The 21,085-nt window shown below is 38.8% G+C and overlaps 1 long non-coding RNA gene across 1 annotated transcript; it reads left to right on the top strand.

The window, feature by feature from the left end:
- Nucleotides 1-17,310: 17,310 nt before the first annotated feature.
- Nucleotides 17,311-20,147, top strand: LOC114148929 (uncharacterized). Its single transcript, XR_003596386.1, has 2 exons — nucleotides 17,311-17,416; nucleotides 19,932-20,147. It is a non-coding gene; the product is annotated as an uncharacterized LOC114148929 (long non-coding RNA).
- Nucleotides 20,148-21,085: the final 938 nt, after the last annotated feature.

The raw sequence follows: 21,085 nt of genomic DNA, 5'->3' as shown, positions 1-21,085 counted from the left end.
TTTAGATTTTAGAGCCTGTTGAGTCAGCTCCTCTGGGCTGTCACATCTAATAAACGTAATGAGTTTAAGGGGCTACAAAAGCATCTCAGACTCAATTGGCGCTGCTTGATCTCATCAACTATCTTTAAAGCGAAGATAAAAGTCCCGGTCCTGTCAGGGAGCTGTTGTTTCGGATCTCCTCTGATCCGTCTTGCCAATAGAAAGAGTTTCTGCCCTCCTGCCGTTCTCTGGGTGGTAAACTGTCCTTCCTGCTATTAGCTTCACACAAACACCGAGGCTTCATGTTGTGACTTCTTCCTTATATATTTATCTGTTCCAAATGTGACACAGTAAGGTTTTTCAGTTCTCACTCTTCCCAGACATGTTTTTTTCTTTTCATGTGTTTTTCATAATTCATAATGAAACTGGGCTCAACTAATAAAACTGCAGCACCTGCTAAGTATTGTAAATCCAGACCTGGCAACTTACGAAGTTTACCTTTCAAGATGAAACATAAAACACATAGAAACGTTTGCATTTTTGTTAAAACTGTGATTATTTTGTGCAAGTTTAATATAAGACAGATGATCTGTGAAAACATTCAGTCTTTTCTGCCTCCTCCTACTGTTGTCTGTAGAAACAACCAGGGGGAATCAGTCAGGGGGAGGGTTTTAGTGCCGTCAATCACCCTGGTGTATGTGCGCCTCACACTCTCCTCCTTTCTCTCTGCTACGCTACAGCTGGTTCCCCATAACAGAGTGAATACTTGGGCTAGTTAGCATGACCAATTTAAATTTCGTTGTCCTTGTGACAATGACAATAAAGATTTATCTCTCTCTCTCAATGAAAAAGTGGACAGGAAGTGGTAGGAGGATGGCGGCCCGCCATGTTTTTTAATGACTTATCGCGAGAACCAGCTTATTCACATGTGAATTTCTTGTTTAATTGAAACGCTGCAATTGTAGAATTGTGTTTTGTTTCTTTTACTTAGCTGAATGGAAACGCAGCTAATGTGGTGCGAGTCTCATCATGTCAATATGGATAAGAATTTCCAAAGAAGGTTTCAGACCTGGTCTCTTTTCTTTACATTGTTCCCAATTTAGTATGAAGTGTTTGGATCAAATTCTAAATATCTTTGAGGTTTCTACCTTTAGTTGGAAACCAAACCAGCGGTTAATCGGAGCAGACCCTAATAACAATGTATTTTTCTGCCTTTTATCCCTTTAAACGTTTCTGTTAGATTTTTATCAACAGAAACGTTGATAAAAATCCTCCACATGTTTTGATCAGTAATGGGGATGTAAATTATTAGATTTTTTTTTCTGGACACCACAGCAGATAAGTGGTCGCATCATGAGTTGGAAAGACTGTAGCGTTGCCATGGAGCCACTGATGGATCCATCTGTCGATCAGAAGAGTGACTGAAGGTCTGCAGAAACAAACGTTCTCAGTGTGTCTGCTTCAGGCAGCGTGACCAACACCTGCTGGAGCTCCACAGTTTTCAGTTTGCACAAGGCTCAGTCATCATATCTAATTAACCTACAGTCGGATACAAAGGCCTGATGTTGAGTTATGTTAGGGAACAAACATTGTCCCGTCCCATACTGGAGCGTTGCAGCTTTAATTCACTGTATTGCAGGCTACTTTTATCAACATTTCAGCATTTTTACCACTGCTGATGAGCCTACAGCTAATTATTAATGAATGCTAAAGTCAGAGTTGATATATTTGTGAGTGGGTTTATTTTCCGCTTCAAGCATCTTAAACAACAAACTGCACAGGCTGCTCCATCACAATGACAGCAATTACAGAAACAGCAGCAAGTCAAAGGTGGAACTGTTAAAGTTAGGTATGCTTAAATCATGAAACTTAGTTAGAAAACAAAACTTTTTTTTAAAGGTGAAATAAAACCAATAAAATGTCCAATCAACAGTTTTATGGCTCTGAACATTTAATTACTTCAGATATCAGATATATAAAAAGATAACACTGCAAAACCCATACATTTTTACCAAGTGTTAGTCTAGTTTGCAAATTTCTCAGGTCACTTGAAATAAGACAAAACTGACAAGGAACTTTTCAGGAACATATAGGATCTTTTTTAAATTAATAATTCCTGAATCTTGATAAAAAATAACAGTTTTTTTTCACTTATAATAAGACTTGATTCCTGTAAGTGAAACTAATGAAATATATATATATATATAATTAATAATCAAGAATCAAGAATCATTGACTTAAAACAAGCTCCTATATCTTACTGAAAAGTTACTTGTAAGTTAGTTTTGTCTTATGTACTCAGATATTTGCACTAGAAACTGGACCAAAATACTTGGTAAAATTGTTTATCAGTTCAGCTGGAACAGAAGAATGTTACCAACAGTTATCAAGAGAAAGATGTGCTTTTCCAATATTAGCAAACTGAAAATTTTGACTTTATTCTTTAGTTTCCTGAAGTTTCTGAGCTCTACACCGTGATGTTGATTCTTTGCCTTTGCGATATACGAAAACCTCAAGCGTAGCTCAGCCATATCAATGTGTACACATGGGTCTACTGTTTCTCTAATCCAACTTATATCAAAAAGCAACATTTATTATCCTTTCCCTCTCTGCTCTCCCTCGCCTCCTCCTGCTTCTCCGGTGAGGTACGGAGAGACAGAAAGGATTAAGTTACCAGGAAATTGAAAAGGTGCAAGAGGTGCCAGATACGTGAGATTACTGGAGTTTCTAACACGCAGGCTGATGAGGATAACACGTGTGTTTAACACTGCGTGAGACCTGGCCTGCCTGCGGGGAATTGCTGCGTGGAAGGCGCTGATAGATTGAGCGATACGTCCGTATAAACGAGAACGCAGAGAGGGAGGGGTCCGGCGTTTGGGTCGGGGATGCGGTTTGGTCCTCACCAAGGTGAGCTGTGAAGCTGCATGTGGGCTTGTTTAAGTTCATATTAATATTCGTAGAATATGAATAATTTTAGGGAAAGGTTTATATTTGAACATCTAAAGGATTTAGGTTTAGCAGAAACCAAAACCTTTCGTCTGCTTATCAGGTTATAAAATGAGGGAAGTGACATATCGTATTATTACTTATGGAACACAAACCTGGTCAACATTACACTGGAAAAAAGGAAAACAGATAGTCTAACTTTAAAAAATGAGTTACTTTGTTTCAAGTTATCAAGTAAATATATGAAGTTTATCATGTTAAACAAACGTTTTTGTCACTACAAAAACACAAAACTTATGAAGCTTTTCAGCAGGTTTTAAGGGCTTGTTTTAAGTCAATAAATCCTTAATAGTGGTGAAAAGTACTAGTTCCAATGGCAGATTATTTCATAAAACAGGAAAAATGTTTTAAGTAAAAATGTCTGACAATAGAATTAGTACTTTCTCCTGAAAATGTTAAGAAATGATTACCTTAAAATAAGCTCCTATATTACTGGCAAGTCAGTTTTGTCTTATTTCAAATGTACTAAGATATTTGCACTAAAAACTAGACCAAAAATACTTGGTAAACTTTAGTGTTTTTGCAGTGTTGAAGCTTAATTCTCTTTTTTCAGTGCATGAACCATCAGTGGAACAAACTTAAGCAAAATGTGCAGGGATTCTCTTTTCTGTGTTACAGTTGCTCTTCTGCATAGTTGTGAAGGATTCTGGGCAACAATTCTTCCTAAAATTGCTTTAGTTAATTCAGGTTAACACATTCTTTCTCTGAGGCTGAGGTCTGGACTTTGACTGGGCCGTTGCAATAAGCAGATCTCTAGCTGAAAGTGTAGTTGGGCTCACTGACCTGTTGCTGGCTCAGATTTCAGTTTCAGACATAACGTCTCACATCTGACTCCAGAATATTTTGGTATAAATATGTTTATGATCAACGACTTGACCCAGTGGGTTACAACCATTGTAACCGCTCCAAGCAGGACTTAATGATTTAGTTGTTTCTTTTTGTAATTGGCTTTGCAACATGCTGACTTCAGACTGTAGAGATGAAGGTTTGTTGTTTTCGGTATTTTTCTGGGCATTGCAAAAATCTATCCTTGGTAAAATGATCAAAAACTTGCACTGCTGTGAGGACTGCAGGACTGACTCAACTGTTTTTGTTATTAGTTAACAACCTTACGGCCTTATGACTCTTCCCAGGTTGTTGATCAGAGACAGTTGCTTCTCTAAGGTCATTTCTAAACGTTTTCCATGTTGGAAATGTTCTAAAACAAACCTGCATGCTCCGAACAAGGACCTGAAAAATCTCCCCACTAAACAGCTTTAATAGTGTCGGTCAAACTGGTAATGATTATTTAATCAATGCAGCAAATGACTGCTGTTTTCCTTCCTGTAGAAACAGAAACGGTTTGTTTTCTCAGTTTAGTTTCAGCTGAATAAATCTGCTTACTGTTAAGCTTGTCATGTCTTGTCATAGTTATGTAACCCCTTGTCCTGCTTGGCTCTACTTTATGAAACTTACAGGTCTAAAGATGATGCATTTGGTTTTGTCTTGACTCAGTCGGTCACTTACAGCCGATTGGCCTCGTCCTTCAGAATACAAAAACAAACCAAAACTAAAATCAGTGCTTTGAGCTTTTAATTTAGCTCTGTTGTGAAATAAAAGAAGAGATTGAAGCCCTCTCTGATTGAGCAGATTTTTGACTGTATTTTCATGCAACTGTTAACCTGAACTGGCTGCTGCCGCTGCATAAAGCTTCACTTCTCCAGAGAAATTCGGCATACCGTTATCAGCATGGTAAATAAATGAATGCGGACCCTGGAGAGCATGTGTGCATGCAGACGATATGTTTGTGTTAGGGACTTATATAAATGAATGGTGTACATTATGTCAGAATACGTATCACTTGTTTGTTTCCAGTTGTGTGAGCGATGGATAATGACGGCAGGTGGTCTCTTCAGAAGCTCTGCCTGCTGTGATTCCACCCTGAGCTCCCACTCAAATGTAATCACCATTCTCTAATTATTTACTAATTATGCTATAGTCGCTATAGAAGCACTCCTGACAATTTCTCATCCCCAGCTGGAAAACAAAGCTGAGGAAAATATACTGAAGGAAGGAAATATCCATCTCACCGTCTGATGCAGACATGAAAATACATGCAACGAGTAAGTCATGAAAAATTAACTATTAACTATGATTTTTGTATGTTATATAACAGAATTTTTGAATACATTTCCCAGCTTTTTTGGAAACCCTTAAAAGTCTCCAATATGTTGTATTTTAACCTGCACACTAATGAGGCAAAATAAAATAAAGGATTAAAATTTCATTGAAAATAATGAAATTATTTTCATTATTCAACGATCTGACTGCATACAGAAACTCATTACCCAACCCAACAATGAGAGAAGAAAGTAGGAATTGTTATTTTTTATTACATCGAAGGGCTTTGTGATGGAAAAATTTGAGATGAACAGAATTTGTTTGGTTATTTGGTTGTAAAATTGATTGTATCGTGAATCAAAATGATTATTCTCAGAGTGGATGTTTAAGTAAACATCTCTAAATCCGTTCTCAGTGTCTTAGCTGTGCGAGTAAAATTGCGTCATTTCGTTACTGCCGAACATTTAGCCTCCATTTCCTTGCGATACTGTCACGGGATTGGTCTGAATTTTGTGTGTTTGTGGAAAACGTCCCCAGGTACTCTACTTCCAGCAGATCTCACACATTCTGGACACCTGGCTCATGTATTTATGCTGTGACACTATTGAACTGTGATGCTTTTACTCATGATTATTTTAGCATGAATATCATACTGGTCCAACTCAGAGCATTTGCAGGAGGTGACCCACTGCTTGTTAAAAATGAATATATTTTCTGAGAATCTGTGGATGTTCCTGAATGAGAAGAATGAATTTGTCATCAGAGGACAGATGAAAATATAACGTTCATTTACTACTGATAAGGAAAAGGAGCAGCTGTTCATGCTGTGACGTGTCTAAAGAGTTCAATCTCTAAAAGGTCAGATATGAATATGAGTTAATATGAGCCCATGGCAACAGAGGGTATGAAATCTCTCTCTTTTAAACAAGATGAAAATAAAAAATTACAAAACCTACCAATAGAACAAGAATTGTTTTTATTCTACATCTGTTTTTTTTACAAGACAAAAACAGCTTTAATTAACATAGAAGTTCAATGTCTGCACTAAAGGTTTTCTCTTTAATTAACATTTCTATTATTTTTTTTTTCTTTGACTGAAAACAAAAATAAATGTTACAAATGGGGCAAGTATTTCAAATGAAGATCCATAGTGACTAAATCCATTCTCTGCAATAAGTGAACCTTTTACCACAGTGCAGCTCTGCAACATTAACTCATGTTCAAATGAAGAGGCGAGAGAAAACATTTGTTCTCTGGAAACCTTGTTAACAGAAATGATCTAATAAGACTGATTCAGTCGTTCGTTCTCCCAGGCAAATCTCTCCTCTCAGCTCAGCAGCATGTCTAACAGACTGACGATCCAGTTTTTCCCGTTTTCCCAACTGCTGAAATGAAATGTGGGAATTGTTACAATAAGCAACCTGGTTTTCAGATTTTTTCCAGTGAAAAAACAACAGAAATAGGACAAACACACCTGCTTTTATTGACCAGAATCCTTTACTTTCTCTAATCCACAAACAGACACGAGCAGAACAGACAGGAGGTGTGATTAAAGGGAGATTATTGACCTATTTTTAGATTTTTATATTGTCATAATGTTATTCCCTTACCAGAAACATACCTGGAGTGTTGCTTTGATTATTTCATGCATGTTTGAGAAATCCTTTAATCTCCCATGGCAACCATTCAGCTGTGCGGAACGCCTGGGTGGACCTAGCTCCGCCTTTTCCCACAAAGCTCCTCCTCAGAGCTGCAGTCTCCCCACTCAGTTGCTTCAGACTAGCAACAGCAATCAGAAAGCACCTGGTGAAAGTGCTCATCTACTCAGCTTATCATGGGAACTGCTCTTCAGTGCAACGCAGCAAAATCGCTGAGAGCTTAACGGAGAAACGTAATGAAATGTCGTAATGATAGGATGAAGGCAGAGAGTGAGAAAGATTAAGAGCTTCTTAAAGAGACAGAGGCCCAATTTCAAACTGTTAAATTGTGAAATCATGTTTGACATATATGGTATTTTTATAACAACTGAAGGTAAGTTACTTACTTCATTGTTCTGTAAAATGGCACTTTGGGCTTGGAACATACATAACACTTCCCGTCCAATAAACAGAACTTGATTTCTTTATTGGAGTTTAACTCCAATAAACTATATTGAGCTCAAAATTAGCTTTAATTTTCCAAATCTGGTTTGTAAAATGAACAAAGCAGTCTAAGGTAGAGCTTTCATCCTGCGTTCAAAGCTTTTAATTAGAATCAAAGATCCTGATAAAAATCTTCTCTGGAGTTAAAGTGGGATCTTTTTCATCTCATCTGGGTCCTTTCCACTATTTAAGTGAGTAAGATGATCAAACCAACATCTAAGGAGCTTTTTAAGGCCTTTAGAGAAAGGTAACACATTTAGTTTATTCTGTTCACTTTCGTAAAAAAGCTGCCCAACTTTGTAAAAAGCAATGAGAGAATTTTTTCTGAGGTTCGTGCCTTTAGGTCGGGGCTCAATGCAATTAGAGCGATGAGCCTGTAACATGCATCCTCCTGTTCTCATGTAATATGAGGTTTTCATTCTGGCTGTCGAGCAGAACCATCAGCAGCTGATTCATGGCTTTATTAAACATCAATAAAATCAGACAAATCTTTCAGCTGCTTGGGGCAGAGTCCTGCCTGACGCAGGATCGGTTCGCTTTAAGAGCTCTCCAGACAAAACACAGATAAGACGACAGAGAACGGAGCAATTTATTAACAGCCTGTATGCATGGAGGCTGCAGACGACATGTTGATGCCGTCTGATTCTGGTTCCACTCGTGCCATGACACATGCGATGAACTCACATTTATCTCAATAAACCTACAATTTGCTTCTCTGATTAACAAATCAGAGAAGCCCAGCAAGCCAGAGTCTGGCAGTAACTAATTAAAAAAAAAATGTAAAAAAACAACACTGCTCAGAGCTTAATGGGTCCCACCGAGCGCCTCCAAACCAACAGTCTGCAAATTGTTCAATGATTTCTTCATTATTTAAAGATGGCGAGACACAAATTTCATGGTTGTGTCTCAGCAGAACCAAAGTAATGAGGCAACCTGGTTTCTGGGAATCAATTTCCCGCAGGTCGATTCCCAAAGTCGTGGCGTCTCATCGGCGGGTGTCGTGTGGAATTGTTGTCAGATCTGAGGAAGATTTTAAAAACAATGAACGTTTAAAACTGTCAGGAGACGGAGTCATCATATTTCCTTTTGTGAATTGTGTCTAAAATCCAGTTTTTATTGAGATGTTTCACCTTCACTCACTTCTGTTAGGAGAAACAAAAGCTATTGTTCAAAATGAGCTTATTAAGCAACTAAAAGGACAATAAAATGTGAGTAATTTATTAGAAATCAACCTGAATTGTAACTTTATGTCCTTTTTTATGAACTCATCTGATTATATAATTTATAAAGGAATAAATTGGATTTCTATTGTAAAAGAAGATACATATTTTAAGAAATAATATTACAATTTCAGCTGAAATTAAATGATTATACTGGCATTCTGAAAATCCAAAAAATGATGTAGAGAACAGAATTATAGCAGCTTAATGTCCTTAGATTTTCTTTTCTGCCTTTCAAAAATATAGTTCAGGTAAATTTGTCACATTTCATTGAGTTCGTGACAAACAATAAACTACTTAAACTTACATCACATCACCATTTGTAAACTTTGCATGGAGGTTATTTTTGTTGAAGTGAATACCGCATGTATTACCAACAGACTTTAAACAACAATATCCCAAAATTGTCCAAAAATGTCCTGTTGGATCACAACATCCATATGCAGCTGGAAAGCCAACATGTGAGGATTTCAGAGTCTGCTCTGAGAGGAGAAACATTCAAAACACAAAACACAAAACACAATGCATAATTCATAATTCATCGTCCACCTCGTCTTACTATATTCTTCAAATACCATCCAGGAAACAATCCGGCACAGATCACAGTACGTCGGCCTGCCGCTGTCTGTGTCTGGCTCTGAGGGGGGCGAGAAAAACATCTGAGATCCGGACACACACACACACACACACGCACACACACCCACCCTCACACACGCACACACACAAAACAGACAATAGTTAAAGAGCTTCTTTGTGTTCCCAGATCAGCAGCTCTAATAATATTGTGTAAACATGAACTACAGGAACTTTGCAACCTTTAACAGTTCAGAAGACCAGAGAGTTTCCAGAAAGAAACTTGTAAAACGCCACAGCAACTGCTAATAACAGAAACACTGTGATGTGGAGACGTTGTTTTGGTAATCTAAGGAAATTCAACGTCAAAATAACAGAATTAAGGATTCATATATTCACAAATAGTAGCCCTGTTTATTAGTTGGAGTTTTTCTGATAAATTAAAATGTGCCATAAAAAAGAGAGAGTATATTAACAGTGTTTTGAATACAATCAGGATCCCAGCAGTGAATCTTTTCTGGTCCAGTTGAATAAAATTTGCTTTTCCATTGAAGGACCATCAGTGGATCATCAGCCATCAAATGTTTCTTCAAACGAATTAGTGGCTAAAATGCAATGCAGCAGCGGTCAAGTTATTAAAAAAGGAAACCAAACAAACAACACCAACAAAATAATTTAATATAGAACCAAAAAAAAACAACAACAGAAAACCCCCGACACCGATGATGTTTATAAATCCTGTTTGAACTTGATTGTGTAACTTCTGGGTTCATGTTGTTTATGAATCCAGGTCAGAAATGAAATATATATATATATATATATATATATATATATATATATATAGTTTGTGTGCTACAATGACAGACTGTAATCATTTGCAAGGACTCAGAATAAAAATAAAACCTATCATGTAAAGAAACATTTATTGTCTCATTTGTTGATAATCATTCAATAAAAACACATTTTTTATTCAACAGAACCAATGGTGAGGCCACACCTGCTTGTTAGTGAATGCTTTAATGAATGAATTTAACACAGGTGTGATGCTTAGCAAAGTTTCATGTTTCTATGAGGTTCAGTTAAAAAGAGCTTTTTTTACTGTAAACCCTTAGAGAAAGTTGAAACCTCCTTGTTATCCAGATGGTTTAGGAAACTGGAGAACATTCCTCTTGAAAGTTCAAAAGTGCTTTAAAAACCTGGGATTAGTAGGAGACTCTGCCAGCAGCCGAGGTGTAAGAAAGTCCGATTTAAAACCAGCCAGGCGGCTGTGCATACCGCAAAGAAAGTATAAATTCATATTTAGGTATCTAAGGCAAGTTTTTTAGATTTTCCCTAAACTTTGAAACACCCTGATTTAAAGTTGGCTTCAGTAGCATAAAGACTAACTGGCACATTTGTGGTGAGCTGACTGTTGTGATAGAAAAAGCCAGGCTTTGTTCAAAGGTCTTTGTCTGTGGTTTTATGAGGTGAGGTGTGGTGCTAACAAGAAAATGATACAACATCTGTCAGTGCAAACTCTAAAGGCTCTTCAGTGCCGCCGTGTTTCCTATTTACATTTACGATCTGTGCAGCCCGCGGCTGGGCTTACGGAGAGCTGTGTTTACTTTAACGCACCGCTGATGCTGATGGAACAGTGGAAGGAACCGCCGCAGTCTTTGAGGTCGGAACATGTTTTCTGTCTGCTTCTCTCTCTTTTCTCCTCACAGGTCTGTACCGTTTCATGGTGGACGTACAGACGTACCGCCTCATCTTTTGTTAGTTTAAAACCAGAAACATCTCTGTGTTTCATTCAAACGGCGGACCAACCTACAGTTGTGCTCTACTGTGAAGAGCATGACAGATTGCGTCCACCTGTGTTTAATTTAATCTCTGTATAGGTGCAGCTGTTCTGTGAAGGCTTTAGAGGTTTGGTAGAAAACATTAGTAAACAAACAGCATCATAAAAAACAAAGAAAACAAGAAACAGGTTAGGGAGAAACCTTAGGGTGTTTTCCCACCTGGTAGTCTGGCAGATTGGGTTCAATTGAGGATCAAAACTGCAACATTTGTTACATTTCCAGTTGCTGTTTCTCTTTCACGCTGCACTGTGTCAAAGAAATCAAAAGCTTTCATAAACATGTTCACCTCCTCACCTGTAGGGGCACTGCACCAAGAACCACTGAAAGAAACGATATGGAAGCCTCTGAGGAAAACACTGAAAGCAACTTCCTTCTTCATGAAATGTAAACAAAAATGGAGTGGTGTCAAATTTTAGTGGTTGCAGGATTTTTCTTTTGTGACAACTAGCACAAAACACTCATGTTTGTTTTGGCTGTGTTTACCCAGAATGCCCTGTGCTGTAGTTCACTTCCTGCTTTTGGAGCGGTCTCCCGCTTGCTTGGCGTTCACATATGAATTTGAACCGTATATCAGAGTTCACTTCAACCGAACCGAGACCGAGGTTTTCAGGAGGATCAGAGTTTGATTCACACCTTCACAAACAAACCGGACGTTCTTGGCAAACTGGAGTCTGATCAAAGACAACTAAACAGAAACTTGAAGCAAGATTGGGATTTAAAACACATCACTGTTGAATCTGTCATCTGAAAATTGAAAGCCCAATGCAGACCCACCGAGGCCATCCACCCAAACTCAGAGGGGGGAATTTTAATCAGAGGAACAGGCAGGCGATCCCTGATAAATCTGGATCAGCTGCAGAAGGGGGATCTGGTGACAGGATGACCTTCAGTCATGCAGATTACATAACTGTCCTTTGTAGATGGAAACCAGGCAGCAAACATGTGGAAAACGATGAAACCAAAACTGACAACAAAAACTGTTGTCATGGTGAAACATGGGTGGAGGCAGCATCACGTGATGGGAATGATTTTCTGCCATACAGCTGCAGCTGCAATGCAATGATTAAGAACAATGCTTTCACATGTTAAAGGTCCAGGACTAAATAAATCAGAACCTGTGTAAAGATTAAAAAAAAAAAAGGCTCTTCAAAGATATTTTTCATAATTTTTAAAGAAGAAGCAAAATATTCAGTCACAAAATGAGCTGAGCTGGAAGACACACACACACACACACACACACACACACACAAATAATGCAGCTGTAATTGCAAAAGATTTGGCTTCACAAAGTACTGGAGGGAAGGTTATTATAATTTTAGATTTTTCCTTTTGGAAAAAAGTGTCACCTCAATTCTTGTCACAATTAAGAACTACTTTGTTTTGGTCTGACAAAAAAATCCTAATTAAAACAAATCTGTGGTCATGATGTGAAAAATGGAGGAAAAAGTCAAAGAGCTCTAAACACTTTTTGTACTAAATTATTGAGCAAATGATTTTTTTTTTTTTTGTCACGAAGGCCTAGCTCAACGAGGCCTTGATGACAGTTTCCTGTTATATCATCTGTTAGAGAACGGCATCAGCTCAGCAGGGGGCTCCTAATTGGACAGGAGGGTTGTTGACTCTTTCCATGATGTGGAGCCGGGTCATACAAACCTCTACCTGTTTCCATGTCACCTGAAAGAGGATTTATGACAATTCAATTCCATCATTTCTAGTTTTTCTCCATGTTTTAATCTTAATAAATCAGAAAAGACTAAAGGAGATGTGACCCATTAGGTTTAAACGGTAATAATTGTTTTAAAGAATGATAGATAACGTGTCCTTGAGTGACTGGTTTATGCAGAACGTGTTTGGTCAAGACTTAGTTTCGCATTTTGTATGAAAGGAAGGAAACTCTTAACTTCACTCGTTCTTAAAACAGGCAGAGCTGCAGGTTTTTAAGTCTGTATTTAATGTTGGTTAAAAGCAGGAAGTGAAACAGGGGGACAGAAACAAAGCGGAAGGGAAAAGAAAACGACACGAGCTTTTGTTCAAATTTCCGCCCACTGTGGGCAAAAACACCATTACGGGTCGCTTGTTTTCACAGCCTATTTTATCACTAATGTAATTCCACCATCATGATGTAGCTGCCCATTTTCCTTTGTTGGAGCACATTCCCAGTTAACGTGTCACTTTCTCCAAAACACAAGCAGACGGGGCTCAGCGGTTATCTTATCTATAGAGTGAGCTTTGCTAGCATTAAGGGTCACATTTGGTAGCCTAAACATACAGCAGAACGCTGACGGTGCTGCACAACTCCAAGATTTATTTGCTTATATGCAAAACAACTGGTTTTGCATCCCAATACCTTCAAGCAGAGCACCAGAGTTTTCCTCCCAGAGGTTTCTCTGTTATTCTGCAAGACAGTGAAATGAACTGAGCACATTTGTAGATTCAGAATACATTTTGTTAAATCCTCTGAGCTTCAAGCGATGCTGTCAGAAAAACAGAGGATTAGACTTCTGGTTACTGTTCTTGTATTTTGCCTCCTGCAGCCCATTATTAAAGATTACCTGCTCTTAGAAAAAAAGAAATCCACTGAATCTTAGCCTTGCTTTTAACCTTTCTTAAAAGAATAGAATCAACTCACTGTGCCTTCAGCCTAAAATCTATATTTAATGTGTGGGAGGCAAGTTTAAAAAGAATCCACTGTCGGGAAAAGTTTAAATAATTAGAGGATTTGACTATAAAACGAGTAGATTTTGATTGTTAGGACTCCTGTGCCAGAGAGCCTGCAGCTGCAGGGTGCGCTACCGGATCAATGACTCGGATTTTCAGTTGGTTTGATTCTCCTACCCGTGGAAAATGTTTCTAATCAGGCATCACATAGATTCAATTCAATTCAGGTTTATTTACATAGCGACAACAAATGTCATCTCAGAGCACTTCACAAAAAAAATATCTTTTCAATTCAATTATACAATTATATTTTCCAATTGATACTAATTATCAAACAGTACATTAAGCTCAATTAATTATTCAAATTAATTTTAAACGTTTATGTCTAAGGAAACTCTGCAGATTATACAGTCATTGAATTTACAGCACTCATTTTGAGCATGCATGCGGCGACAGTGGAGAGGAAAAACTCTCCGTTAACAGATAGAAACCTCCAGCAGAACCAAAACCTGGGAACGATTAGTTGATGTTTGTTATCACAGCCAAACAAAACGCCAGACCAGGTGTAGCTTCTATAGAGAGAAAAAAATAAATAAATAACATAAAACAAAAAGCTAACAGTTGAAATTACAGCAAATAACGCAAATTGGAGAGCAGTAACAGAATAAAGTGAGAGAAAGTGGTCAGTTTGTCCTCAGTTTGTACCGCAGACTACTGGACCAGCAATCTAAATATCAATCAATCAATCAATCAATCAATCAAGGTTATTTATACAGCACATTTTGGCAATAAGGCAGTTCAAAGTGCTTTACGTCTTGAAAACATAAAAACATCACACAGTCACCAAATATGAAACTGTAATAAACATTACATTTTGTCAAGTGCCATCATTAAATTTATCGATAAATATAAAACATGTTGCTCAATGTTCCATTTATTATGGTTCATCTCTAAATAAAACAGGTGGGTTTTCAGCTGAATTGGATCTTTGCTAGAGTAAAAATGATAACCGTTTTCTTGTGTCTTGTGTTTCCGGCAGCGTCTTGCCTCCGCTGCTGGCTGAAGCAGCTCTCAGATGTAAGGCACGGGCCGGGTTTGTGAAGAGGTTGCCCTCTCATAAATCTGTCGGCGCCGTGGCACACACTAGAACCGCGGCTGATTTACACCCTGTGGGGAATGATAGGCAGGCGCTGCGGGTCGACAGCCCCTGCTCTGCGTCTGGACGCTGCTGCTCCCCGGATGAGGAGGTATTCAGGGGTTAGAGGCTCCGCTTGATGCTGTCCAGGAAAAACACTCTGTCCAGTACACAGCCACCACAGAGAGCTGTGGCAGGGGAAAACACGGGCTTTCCATGTGCTGAGCAGAACCGCACAGTTAGCTTTGGACGGGAATACTAAATGATTAGCTTATGGAAGAACTGTGTCGTCTGCTTGCTTTTTACCGGTGTGTGTTCTCAGTGAGTGGATGTGTGCTGTGGGTAGACTGACAGTGTGCGAGTTTGGAAAGTGTGACTACGTACGTGGGAAGTGTGACAGTCCCTTTGGGTAGACTAGAGCATGTACAAGAACACCCCTGAGTGTGTGTGGGGGTGGGAGGGAATGTGGGAGTTTGAGTGTGACCATAGGTGTGTGTGAATACATCCATGTTTTTCTGTGAGCGCTTGTTGAACACAGGTGATCCACAGTGTGTGTGATGTGTTCAGGTTCATGTGCAGAACATGCATGCTGGTTTTAGGTGTGCGTGAGTGTGAGTTTCCACAGAGGCACATGTTTGAAAATGTGCGGGTGAGAGCGGAGTGGGGGACCAGCTGGTGTAGAGTTACCCCAGTATTCCCACAACAAATTATATTCACTTGTGATCTTAATAAACTGGTGTCAGAGTGCAAGAAATGATTATGTTCTGCGAACATGAAATATTAGATTAATTCGACGACGAGCTCGCTGCTGCGTTCGATGCACAAAACACAAAATCAGCACAATGTGACAGCTGCAAATTTAGCTTAGAGAGCGAAACTGTCAAAATAATACTAATTACAGGTTCAGATTCTCAATGGAGGAAGTCCATCCATCCATCCATCCATTTTCGGTTCACCCTTGTCCCTAATGGGGTCGGGAGGGTGCTGGTGCCCATCTCCAGCTACGTTCCGGGCGAGAGGCGGGGTACACCCTGGACAGGTCGCCAGTCTGTCGCAGGGCAATGGAGGAAGTCTTCAGTTTTAACTTCCAATTTCTGTTTTTTGATCTTAGATTGGGAAGATTGTTGGTATTTCAGCAGAATGCATTAAAAGCAGTTAATAACTGAGATGTAATGAAAAACGCATCTAACAGGTTTTGTTTGAGCCTTCTGACTTAATGACTCTTCAACTTTCAATGATCACAAACCAAAGTATTTATCTCAGTTGGCTGGTGACTGTTTTCACCAAAACCCAACATTTGGAACGTCTAATACAGAAACTAGTCCTGCCGGTTTTTCATAATTTGTGTAAATTTACGCAAAATAAACAGACCTCCACATTTTTTGCACTAATTCTTACCAGTGAGTTTTTTTTGTGTGCAAATTTTCAGCAAATATAGTCAAAAATATCAGGTTTCCATTACTGCTACCTCCAACCTGCAGGTGGCAGTGTTTCATATTTCCGCTTCTCTGCTGCCTCAGCCTTACTTATCGATAAGGTGACAAATATTGAGCTTTTTAAAGAATAAAAATGTTTGTGTTTTTTTCTACATGTACATTTTGGAAGGGGTTTCAGGAAAAATATTGCAAAATTCCCTGTACATATTTCTAGAATAGCACCTCAAAATCACTGAAAAACAAACCATGATTTATTTTTGGAGGGACTGAAAATTATGCCAGCTGGAGTTTTGTGATGATTTGTGATTTTTGTTTTTAAAGTACGACTTGAATCTGGCATAATGATAATGTCGAATTGCACCTGTAAAACAAAGATTTATAAATATTTTAAAAAGAATCCATGGCCCAAGACTCTGGACCTGTTCACAAGGGACTGGCTGCATAAATGTCAAATTGTTAATTTGTGTTAATTTGATGCATATTTCTATAATTCTGTTTGATCGGTTTTAAGAAAACGAAACATAAACATGGTCAGTGTTAAGTTTTGTGATGCATAAAAGCATCTGTAAGGTCCCTCTTGAAAATGAGATCTAGATCTCAATGGGGTTTACCTGGTTAAATAAAGGAAATAAACATTTATATACAGTATATATATATTTATATATTTATGTGAGGTTCTTTTTGTTTTACCAAAGTCATATATTAAAAATCCAGCCTGGTTTGAGGTTATTCTCAGAAGTGTTTTTAATAAAAAATGAAGGTCTGATCACTGTTTTAAAATGTCTGAAGAGCTTTAATAAAAATGTCTCTCTCTGTGTTCATGCTCAGAAAAGCAGCTTACTCATGGTGAAATATCCCTGTTCCTCCCATGGGGGCGCTGTTGTGTTACAGAGAGCACTGAAGTGGAAGGAGTTTTTATCAGACAAAGGGAGAGATATGACAAATGCTATCACACACACGCACACGCATGCACACACCTACAGACAACATGAGAGCGGACAGGAACAAACCTCTCCTCCCCCCACCTGCAGTCAGAATGCACCTTACGCCGCTCGGCCCCTAGGAAGGGCCCGCTGCAGGAGCCGGACCCAGCTGCATTGCCCGACGTTTCAGCTCCAACGCCGGAGCCTTTCCTGTCATTCACGGCCACTTCCTTCCTTCCTTCCTTCCTTCCTTCCTTCCTTCCTTCCTTCCTTCCTTCCTTCCTTCCTTCCTTCCTTCCTTCCTTCCTTCCTTCCTTCCTTCCTTCCTTCCTTCGTCCAAACGGCCTGCTGCTCAGACGGACCCGAATCAGCTCCGGTATTAACGCACAACGACGCCGAGGTTTCCGGTGAAACTACTGCTGATTCATTCATTCATTTCCATACAGTTTAGTCTGTAGGCTACAATAAAAAAAAAACCCAAGCATTTAAAACGTAAAATAAAACTTGTGTAAATGAAAGTACTGACCTAAACATGTCAAGAAATCCATCAAATATATGGACTATAAGATTCTGTGGCAAAACTGCAAAACAGCTGAAACACCGAGTTCCTTTAAATCAAGGCAAAAAAACTCATCTGTTTAGTTGCTTTTGAATCATAATAAATGGAATATTGACACAATATATTCAACATGTATTGATGATTTTGATGATGGCAACTCATCAAAAAGTAATGTTTGTCGCTGGTTTCTCACTTGTCGACTGTATGTTGTTTAATTACTGAGAATTTATTTTGAATGGCTTTGCTGCCGACATGAACAAATACACTGAATTGATTGACTAAAATAAAGGATAACAAAATATGTGAACACCTACTAATACTTCAGAGCTAACCTTAAATAAAATTATTGATTTCAATTATAATATCATATTTTTTTGTAAACTATAAATACATCTTACAAATCTGAATGCTGTGTTAAAGTACTAATACATTCTCACTTGCATGTCGGTTCTGAAAACTAAATAAAACTTGAAGAGAAAGTAATTTTATCCTAAGCAGTGTATATAAAACAGATACCATGTGAAAACAGATGGCATATGTTGGTTTAAAGTCGGTGCTCAAAGTGTTAATTACATCCTAAACTGTAACTATTCCTTGTGGGGAAACATAAAGGCTGAAAAGAAAGTTTTCTGAACCTAGCATAATTTTTTTCATGACATGCCACAACAGTCTTTTGAATTTGGATCCTGGTAAACTGAAAAACAAACAAACTAAACCCTCCGGCGTGTCCTGCGTCTCCTCCCGGTGGACGTGCCACCAGTAAGGGATCCTATCCATGATAGCATGACACCCCATCCGGATCCTCACCGTGTCCAGAAGCATCATCTGCACTCTGAGCTCCTCCTGATGACCGGGCCTCTTTCTGAGGCAGAGCCCACACCCTGCTGAGAAAACTCATTTGGTTGCCTGTACCTGCGATCTCGTTCTTTCAGTCACGACCCAAAGCTTGTGACTGTAGATAACTGATAAATCAAGACTCAAGTTCTTCTTTTGAACAGGACCATGATACTTAAACTCCTCCACAGGAGGCAGGACCTCTTCCCCGACCCAGAGAAGGTACTCTGGCCTTTTTCCGGGTCTCGGATTTGGATTTGGAGGCACAGATCCTCATCCCGGCCGCCTCACAGTCGGCTTTGAACTGCTGCAGCAGAAGCTGTAGATTATGGTCTGATGAAGACCATAATCTACAGAAAGCAGACACGACGCTAAGGCTAACACTCCCAAAGTAACTTTAGTGACTTCAAAAGAGGAAGTTACAATTGAAACAGTTTAGTTTGAGTTTGAATGTCTTACATTGGTACATTTTGGGTTGAGTAATTGCTGTTCTTCATCTGTTGTGGTCGTTCATCCACTGTTTTTTTGTTGTGGTTTTTTGTCACATGAGTCAGAGGATTGTGGTTCAGCAAAAACCTGCCATCAACTGAAATCAGGTGAGCTGAAGCAGAGAGCCGCCTCTGGTCATGAGGACCAGAGTTGGAAATGCTGATGCTTCATGTATTGTTTTAGTCACCAACTGTGCTTCTAATGCTTCCTCATGGATAAAGCTGTGTAATTGTTATTATATATAGAATATACTGCCAAAGGCATTCGCTCATCTCTCCAAATAATTGACTTCAGATGTTCCAATCAGTTCCCTGATCCCTGGTGGATGACATCAAGCACCTGGGCATGCACACTGCTTCTACAAACATTTGTAAAATAATGAATGACTCTCCGGAGCACAGGGAGTTTCAGCGTGGAGCTGTGATAGGATGCCACCTGTGCAATAAGTCCATTGTGACTTTAGTGGTTTTATAGCAAAGTGGAAGCAATCTGTGATGATAGCGACGCAGTGGAAGAGTGGTACGCCAAACGGCAGAGCGGGGTCAGCGGCTGCCGAGGCACACAGTCAGCAGAGGTCATCAGACTTCTGCTGACCACAAAGCACAGTGTCAGCGTTATTGTCAAATCAAAGACCGTGAATGCTCTTAAAGGGCCGGTTGTTCCAGAATGCATTGATAAAACCTGTGAACAAACGGATAAAATAATAATGACCTCAAACTATATTGACCAGCAACAAAACAATAAAAGTGTTTGTTGTACTAATTTAGAAATATTTGCACTTATGTATGATGGTAAATTGTGATGCTTTTGCCGCATGGATCATGGACCATATATTGATATCAATTAAGACGGATAGCAGCTGTCTAGTTCAAGTAAGAAAGTTAACATCACTTAAACTCGATGATTTTCTTGCCAATAAATCTGCAATAAGCTCACAATTATTATACATTAGCACAAAAAAGTGTGAGGATTTGTTGATTCTGTTGATGCAAAAATAATTTTCTAGTGAAAGTTGAGGCATTGCTTTTTTTGCCTTACAGGAGCAAGCTTTTCTTTACCTCTCATCTTCGAGCATCAAATGCTGCTTCACTCTGCACCAAGCAGCGTTTCAAAGGAAGAAACACCAGCAAAAAACAGCAGGACTTGATTTCAACAAGAAAACAAACTTACTAAATAAGTTTAAATAAAAGTGAGCAACTTCCAGCTTTGTCCAGACAAAAATCCATAAAACGAAGCAAAATGCTGCCATTCAATGTTGTGATTAGTGAAATAAAAAGGCTGGTCACTGTTACCAGGCAGAATATGTTTGGAAGACTCAGACAAAAAATCCAACATCAGCAATTCAGAGACTGACAGGTTCGTCTAAAAGCAGCAGCAACGCCACAAGTCGCCAGTTTTCACACCTATTTTTGTCAACTGGCTGGTGTAGAAGATTCTAACTTCTTTGTGAGAAAAGGTGACTGGAAACAAATGCAATTTTGTCAAAAAAGGAAAGTAAAATTATGTACTCTTGTTTTTGTTTGTATCACAGTCACACATTGTGGATGTAAAATAAACGAAAGATTGCTGCTGTGATAAGGTGAAGAGCAGGAAAAAAAAAAATCAAGATTTATGAACAGTGTCGCAAAGCACCACACGTCAGCTCTATTCTAACGCTGACAGTAAAGACTTTGCAGCTGAATGTTTCAAAAATCTTTCCACTCGTGTGAAAAATGGATAAGACAGGAATGCTAATAACAGATTTAATATCAGAGCTACACAGCAATCCCTGCCAGTTTCCAGTGGACAGTTATTTCAAGTGCTTTTATCGTATTAATTCCAAAAGATGTCAGGTATTGGGGTAAAAAAAAGCTGAAGGGAAAATCCTGCTTCCATGTCTGTTTTGGCTACAAAAAATATTTGTTGTGCTACTGGTAAAAAAAAAAAGATATGCCTGGAGCAACGGACTCCCTACAGGAACAAAATCCTGAGCCTTAGGCGACTCCAAAATGCTCTGAGAGATAAAGAATAAACATATCCACTGGACAGAGTTCCCCAGTAAGTTAATCTAAGGTTAGGGTTCGGACAACATGTTTTCAGAGAAACATTAACAATGCAATAACTAAAGGAACCCATAGACTGTCCACCATGTATTATTCATAATCATTGCAGATAATTGAAATGGATTTTCCAGCTTACAGGAACATTACTCCAA

The sequence above is a fragment of the Xiphophorus couchianus genome, chromosome 7, assembly GCF_001444195.1.
Source record: "Xiphophorus couchianus chromosome 7, X_couchianus-1.0, whole genome shotgun sequence".
Taxonomy (NCBI): Eukaryota; Metazoa; Chordata; class Actinopteri; order Cyprinodontiformes; family Poeciliidae; genus Xiphophorus; species Xiphophorus couchianus.
This window is presented reverse-complemented; position numbering and strand designations above follow the sequence as displayed.